Raw genomic sequence first — 8,066 nt, 5'->3', positions numbered from 1 at the left:
CCAAATCTCATCTTGAATTCTAGCTCCCATGTATTGTGGGAGGGACCCAATACGAGGTAATTGAATCATGGAGGCAGTTACCCCATGCTGCTGTTATTACTATAGTGAGTGATTTGATGGTTTTATAAGGGGCTTTTCCCCCTTTTGCTGAGCAGTTCTCCTTGCTGTTGCCATGTGAAGAAAGACGTGTTTGCTTCCCTTTCTGCCGTGATTATAAGTTTCCTAGGCCTCCAAGCCATGCAAAACTGTGAGTCAATAAAACCTCTTTCCTTTATAAATTGCTCAGTATCAGTATGTCTTTATTAGCAGCATGAGAATGAGCTAATACACCTACAACTTCATGAAACTCAAATATACCCAAGAATAAGAAACATGAAGTAAATTAATACCAAGATACATGATAATCAAATTACTTAAAACTAGTAATAAACAAAAAAAATCTTAAAAGCAGACAAAAAAATAGAATATACATAGAAGAGTAAAAATAAGGAGGTCAGCACATTTCTCATCAGAAAAAATGCAAATGAAGAGAGAGTGGAGTAACTTCTTTAAAATGCTGAAATAAAAAAATCCTGTGACCTAGAATTTTTATCCAGCATACCAATGAGTGTTCTTAGGAAAACAGGGCAAGTAGGAGAGAGGGGTAGTGGGGGAGTTGCTAGTTATTTTAAGGAATTGGCTCATGCAGTTTTGGTGAATGGCAGTCCCTAAATCCATAGAACAGAGTTGTAGGCTGGGAATTCTCAGGCAGGAGCTGATGCTGCATTCTTGAAGCAGAATATTTTCCTGCTCAAGGAAACCTGTTTTGTTCTTAAGGCCATTTAAGTAATCGGATAAGGCCCATCCAGATTATTGAAGATAATCTCCTTTACTTAATTTCAACCAATTGTAGATGTTATCTACATGTAAAAAAATTTTAACAGCAGCAAGTAGATTCGTCTTTAATTGAATAATGTGGTATTATATAGCCTAGCCAAGTTAACATAAAAACTAGCCATCAAATCCAGCTAAAATGTCTTTCAACAATGAAGATGAAATAAGAACGTTTTCAGACATACAAAAGCTGAAATAATGCATTACCCACAGAATTGCATGACAATAAATTTTTAATGAATTTCTTTTAGCAGAAGGAATATCATACCAGATGTAAATCTGGATCTATAAAGAATGAACAATATGGGAAATTTATTGGCATGAGTAAGTATGATTGACATTTTTTTCTTAACCTCTGTAAAAGATAATTGACCATTTAAAGCAAAAATAATAACAATGTATTGTGGGGTTTATAATGTATGTAGAAGTATTATAGAATGTAATGTGGACAATATAAAAAGCTTGGAAGAAGACAATTAAAAGTATACTGTATTGAGGTTCTTATACTATACATGAAGTGGTAATAACATCACTTGAAAGCATGTTGTGACAAGTTAAAGATGTATACTATAAATCTATCCTAAAGCAACCACTAAAGAAACGTAACAAATAGTTATAATGAATAAGAAAACAAACGATATAAAATGAAAGTATAAAAATTACTCAATTAGTGGCCTGGCGCAGTGGCTCACGCCTGTAATCCCAGAACTTTGGGAGGCCGAGGTGGGTGGATCACGAGGTCAGGAGATCGAGACCATCCTGGCTAATATGGTGAAACCCCATCTCTACTAAAAATACAAAAAAATTAGCCGGGTGTGGTGGCAGGCACCTGTGGTCCCAGCTACTCGGGAGGCTGAGGCAGGAGAATGGTGTGAACCCAGGAGGCGGAGCTTGCAGTAAGCCGAGATCATGCCACTGCACTCCAGCCTGGGCGGCAGAGTGAGACTCCATCTCAAAAAAACAAAAAAAAATTACTCGATTATCCAAGTTAAGAAAAGAGGGGGAAAAAGAACTAATGGAAAAAATAGAAAACAATATCAAAAGGATAAATTTAAACACAATCATATCAATAATAAGATTAAATGTAAATGGTTTCACAGTACCAATTAAAGAACAGATTGTCAGATTCAATTAAAAAAAAAGCATGAGCCAATTATATGCTCCCTAGGAGGAAACAACTTTAAACGTAAAGGCACAAACCGTCTAAAAGCAAACAGACAGAAAATGAAATATCTTGCAAATACTAATGAAAGGAAAGCTGGAGTGGCCTTATTAATATTAGACAAAGTAGATTTCAGAACAAAAATATTACCAGGGTAAAGAGAGTAATTTTATAATGATAAAGGAATCCATTCATCAAGAGGACATAAGAATCTTAAATGTTCATAAACCTTAAAATGGAGCTTCAAAACTCAAAAAACAAAAACTAATAGAATTTCAAAGAAAAATAGACAAATTCACAATTACAGATTTCAATACCCCTCTATCAATAATTGACAGAGCGAGTAGACAGAAAATCAATTAGATTATTGGAGATTTGAACAACAGTCTCAGCCAAGCTAATCTAATTGACATTTATAAAACATTCCACTCAACAGCAAAATACAAATTATTTTTAGTGTACACAGAACATTTAACAAAATAAATCATATTCTAGAACATGAATTTAAGAACACAACTTATGTTCTTTGACAACATGGAATTAAATTAGAAATCAGTGCTAGAAATATAACTGGAAAAATCCTCAACTGTTTGCAAGTAAACAACACACTTTCAACCAAAAGTGTGTTGAACACAACAAAAGTGTGTTCAACACACAAATCAACCAAAAGAGAAATTATAAGGTATCCAAAAATAAACAGAAATAAAAATACGACATATTAAAATTTGTAGAATGCAGCTTAAGTAGTCATTAGAGGGAAATTTATAAGTATCAAAAAGTTTATATTAGAAACATTGGGTGCACATGGACATAAAGTTGGCAACAATAGACACTGGGGACTATAAGAGAGGGGTTAGAGCTAGGGGAGCAAGGGCTGGAAAACTACCTGTTGAGTACTATGCTCACTACCTGGGTTGTGGGACCATTCATACCCAAAACTTCAGCATCACACAATATACCCACGTAACAAACCTGCACATGTACCCCCTGAATCTAAAACAAAAGTTGAAATTATTTTTAAAAATTTAAATATGTTTTGAATTTAGATGCAATATATTCTAATTGGTGAATTTGATTGTAGTTTTTGCAGGATATCACATTTTTTTTTTGAGACGGAGTCTCACTCTGTCGCCCAGGCTGGAGTGCAGTGGTGCGATCTTGGCTCACTGCAAGCTCCGCCTCCCGGGTTCACGCCGTTCTCCTGCCTCAGCCTCCCGAGTAGCTGGGACTACAGGCGCCCGCCACCACGCCCGGCTAATTTTTTTGTATTTTTAGTAGAGGTGGGGTTTCACCGTGTTAGCCAGGATGGTCTCGATCTCCTGATCTCGTGATCCTCCCGCCTCGGCCTCCCAAAGTGCTGGGATTACAGGCGTGAGCCACCGCGCCCGGCCAGGATATCACATTTTAAATGATATTTTGTTTTATGCTGTGTGGGAGGTTGTAACTCATGGTACAAAATGTAAAACTGGGGTAAAAAGAATAACTGCTTACACAAACAATTTAAACACTTATACCTTAGTAGTAATGAAACTTACTGAAAAAGAATAAATAGCTATATTTTTGTCTTCTTAAAAAATGCTTATATTGGAAATGAAGAAAGGTTTCAAATCAATTACATCAGCACTAATATTTAAAAATTAGATTAAGAAAAGCAAATAAAACATAAATTAAGCAGGAAAAAGAAAATAATAAAAATCAGAGAAGAAATCAATGAAATAAAATACAGCAGAATATTTTTTAAAATCAATGAAATGGATAGTTCTTAAAGAAGATCAGTAAAATTGATAAGCTTCTAGCCAGACTAGTAAGAAAACATAGAGATGACACAAATTACTAACATCAGGAGTGACAGAGGTGACATCTCTTCAGATACATTAGATGGTAAAAAAAATAAGGGACTATTACCAATAATATTTTGTCAATAATATTACTAAGTTAGATATAGTGGTAAAATTCTGTGAAAGATGCAAAGTCTCAAATCTCACTGGAAAAGCTATAGAAAATCTGAATAAGCTATATCTATTATAGAAATTGAATTTGCAGTTAATCACCTTCCTGCAAAGACAACTCTGGAGCCATGTAGATTCACTGGTGAATCCTACTAAACATTAGAAAAAGAAATAATAGCAATTTGCAAACTCTTCCAGAAAATTGAATTGGATTTTGTCAAATGTTTCCTATTGAGGTGATTATATACTTTTCTTTTGTAGTCTGTTAATATGGTAAATTACACTGATTTTCAAATGTTCAGCTAACCTTGCATTGACAAAATCCAACATCCATTCCTGATAAAAATGCTCAGTAAACTAAGAATAGAAGGATTCTTTAGTCTGCTAAAGACCACTGCTTCAACATTGCAGTGAAGGTTTTCACCAGTGTAAATAAGAAAAGTGAAAGAAATAAAAAGCATCTAGATTTAAAATAAAAATTAAATTATCTTTATTTGCAGATGACATGTATATCTAGGTAGAAAATCTGATTGAATCTGCAGGAAAACTATTTGAACTAATAATTGAATTTAGCAGATACAAGATCAATGTACAACAATTAATTGTAGTTCTAAATAGTAGCAAAGAACATGCAGAAATTGAAATTTAAAAACAATACCATTACAGCACCATTTACAATAGCTTAAAAATATATAGGGATACATTTGACAAAACATGCAAAAGAACTGTACACTGAAAGCTGTAAAATATTGCTAAGAAAATTGAGGCAAACATAACTAAATGGGGATCTGTAACATATTCATGGATCGTTAATGTGTCAATGCTCCCCAAATTAATGTACAGAGTCAACATAGTCCCATTTAAAAGTCCAGCAGTTCTTTTAAGAAATTGACAAACTGGTCTTATAATTCGTATGGAAATTCAAAGAACCTACAATAACCAGAACTTCGAAAAAGGAGAAAAAAGTTAAAGGATTTTCACCACCTGAATTCAAGACTTATAAAGCTACAGAAAGCAAGGTAGTGACATAAATATAGAAAAATAGATCAATGAACCAGAAGATATGATCAATTTAATGTAGATGAAAGAACAAAGGCAATAAAGTGGAGAAAGTACAGTACATTGCAATAAATGATGCTGGAGCAATTGGATATCTATATGGAAAAACACACAAAAAATAAAACATAACCTTGGTTCCATACTTTACACCATTTAAGAAAATTAACTCGAATCACAGACATAAATATAAAACCTAAAATTGTGAAACTTCTGGAAGTAAGCATAGGAGAAAATTGTGACCTTCAGTTAAGCAAAGATTTCTTTGCTACAACACCAAAGTCATGATTAATAGAAGAGAAATAAAAATGATAAATTGAACTTTATCAAAATAAACATTTCTGTTCTTTGAAAGACACTGTCAGAGAATGCATACAAGGCGTAGACTGAGAGAACATATTTGCAAAGCATATAAATAATATAGCTAATAAAGGATTTAATTCTAGAATATATAAACAACTTTCAAAACTCAGTAATAAGAAAGTGAACACCCAAATGAACAAATGAACAAAGGATTTAAATAAACTTTAAACCTATGAAGTTACATAGACAGCAAATAAACACATGAGAAGATTCTTGACATCATTAGTCATTAGGGAAATGCATATTAAAACCACAATGAGATACCACTACATACTTATTAGAATGACGACAATTAAAAAGAGAGTCAAGGAGATGGTGAAATTTGTGTCATATGAGGTAACTCTATGTTTAATAATTTGAACGACTGCCAGAATACTCTATTTTGTTTTATTGCCTGATTATCCTGGCTTGAAACTTCAGTACAGTGTTGAATGGAAGTAGAAAGAGTGAACATATTTTTCTTCTTCCTGATCTTGGGGGACAGCATTCAGTCCCTCACCATTATGTATAATGACATTTGTAGGTTTTTCATAGATGCAATAGGTTGAGGAAGTTCCCTTCTTTTTCTAGTTGTTTGAGTGTTTTTATCATGAAGTGTTATGGACTGAATGTTTGTATCCGCCCCCCTCCAAAAAAATTCATATGTTAAAATCTTAACTTCAAATTTTTCTTGGACAAGGTGACTGACTAGAAGTAGCTAGTGTGTGCCACTCTCACAGAAAGCAGATGAGACTGGCTAGTTAACACTAGCTCTTCAGCTGGAATGTTCAGGAGGACATCCTGAACATTGCTTTCTTGAGAGTCATCAAAGAAGCAATGTGACCCATGTAGAGCAGAGAAAAGCAAGACAGGACAGCCACCCACTCAGGGTTGGTGCAGAGCCAAGAGAGGCTTACCACCATGGGAAATGAGTGAGTGAGAACCCCTAGAGACTGACACTTCTGCCACAGAATTTTGCAATCCTGGGCATAGGAAATTCTCCCTTGCTCCCTCCTCCAAGGGCCTCCAGACTGAATTGAGAGCTGCACGGAAGCTGGAAAGAGCTGCTGCTCAGGCCTACATGGAGCCCAAGGTCCTTGAATCCCTAAGCACCCCAGCTCCAGCTTGCATGCCGCCAGGATAGTGACTATATCCATGGTGCTGAGGAGCAGATGAACTACAGGCCTTGTCTCTGGTACACCTTGTCAGGCATAGTCAACTGGCCTAGGACCCCAGTGCAGTCACCCTACCCCTTCCTGAGCACTTGGACCCATAGAAGATCTGCATTTCTCTGGGATGGAGGTCCCAGAGGCAACTGACAGGCCCACCATTGTTGCAGCTGCCACAGCCCCCACTCATACAGCCCTCAGTCTATGGAGGGAGGGAGGAAAGAGCCTAAGTTCTATCATAGGCCTCCAGCAAACCACAGCTGCCTTATGGAAAAGCAGCCAAACAGTTTTTCCCATGAGTCCCTGCCCCTCCTATTCTTTACTGGGGTGGACCTCCTAACCTGCGCCTCCAGTACAGCTACGTCAACCCTGCCTGAACATTTCAGTGGGTGGCAGCACTGCATTTCTCTGAGGAGGAAATCCCAGAGGCAGAGATCCCACAAGTTCTTCTCCATTGCCACTGCAGCAGTGTCTGCTTTGCTTGAGTGTTATTCAGCTCAATAGGCCCTCTGTCTTTTTGCAAGGGCAGAGGGCCAATGTGACAGCTTTCTGTATCCCAAGTTCTCACCCAGTATCCAAGAAAAATAGGGTCACACACGGGCCTGAAGGATGAATGCGGAGTTTTACCAAGTGGTGGAGGTGGCTTTCCGCAGGATGCATGGGGAGCTAGAAGAAGGGGATGGAATGGGAAGGTGATATACCCCTGGAGTTCAGTCCACCAGTGGACTCCTCTCCAACCACTTCAGTGGAACTCCTCTTGGTGTTCAGATGATCCTCCTCTTCTCTCTTTCTCTGCTGTGTCATTCTGCCATTGTCTGCTGATCTGCTGGCTTGCTGGTCTGCTTCTGGAGCCTGGGGTTTGAGGTTTATATGGGTGCAGGACAGGGGTCATGGTGGGCCAAAAGGCAACTTTTTGGGTGCAAAAACAGGAATGTCTGTCTTCATTTAGGGCTGTGGGTCTTCAGGCTTGAGGGTGGGGCCTTTGCCAGGAAACTGCCATCTTCTACCCAGTATTTCCCTCTCTCCTGTCCTTATCAGAAGGACCCCTGGCATGGGCCTGCAGTGTAGCTACCTCACCCTGGCCTGAAGGTTCCCCTTAGCAGTGTTTTGTGTCTCTCTGGGGTGAAATTCCCAGAGGTATCTGACAGGCCCTCTGCTACTGCCAATGTAGCAGTACCTGCCCTTGCTACCACCAGTCCAAGAAGGGAACAAAGAGCCTGAGTGCTTTACTCGCACCTCCAGCATGCCATAGCCACCATACAGAGAAGCCAGACTGTCTTCCCCGCAAGCCCCCCACCCTCTTGCTCTTCACCAGGCAGGGCTCCTCAATTTGGGCCCACAATGCAGCTGTCCCACCCTAGGCTGATGTTTCTGATTGGTAGCTGCTCTGTGTTTCTCTGGGGTGGAGTACCAAGGGACAAGTGAAAGGCCCTCTGCCATTGCCAGTGCAGTGCCAAGGTCTCTACCCATGCTGTCCCCAAGTTGGGGAGGGAACAAAAGCCTGAGCTAGCCCCA

This window comes from Gorilla gorilla, chromosome X (genome assembly GCF_029281585.2).
Source record: "Gorilla gorilla gorilla isolate KB3781 chromosome X, NHGRI_mGorGor1-v2.1_pri, whole genome shotgun sequence".
NCBI classification, from domain to species: Eukaryota; Metazoa; Chordata; class Mammalia; order Primates; family Hominidae; genus Gorilla; species Gorilla gorilla.
This window is presented reverse-complemented; position numbering follows the sequence as displayed.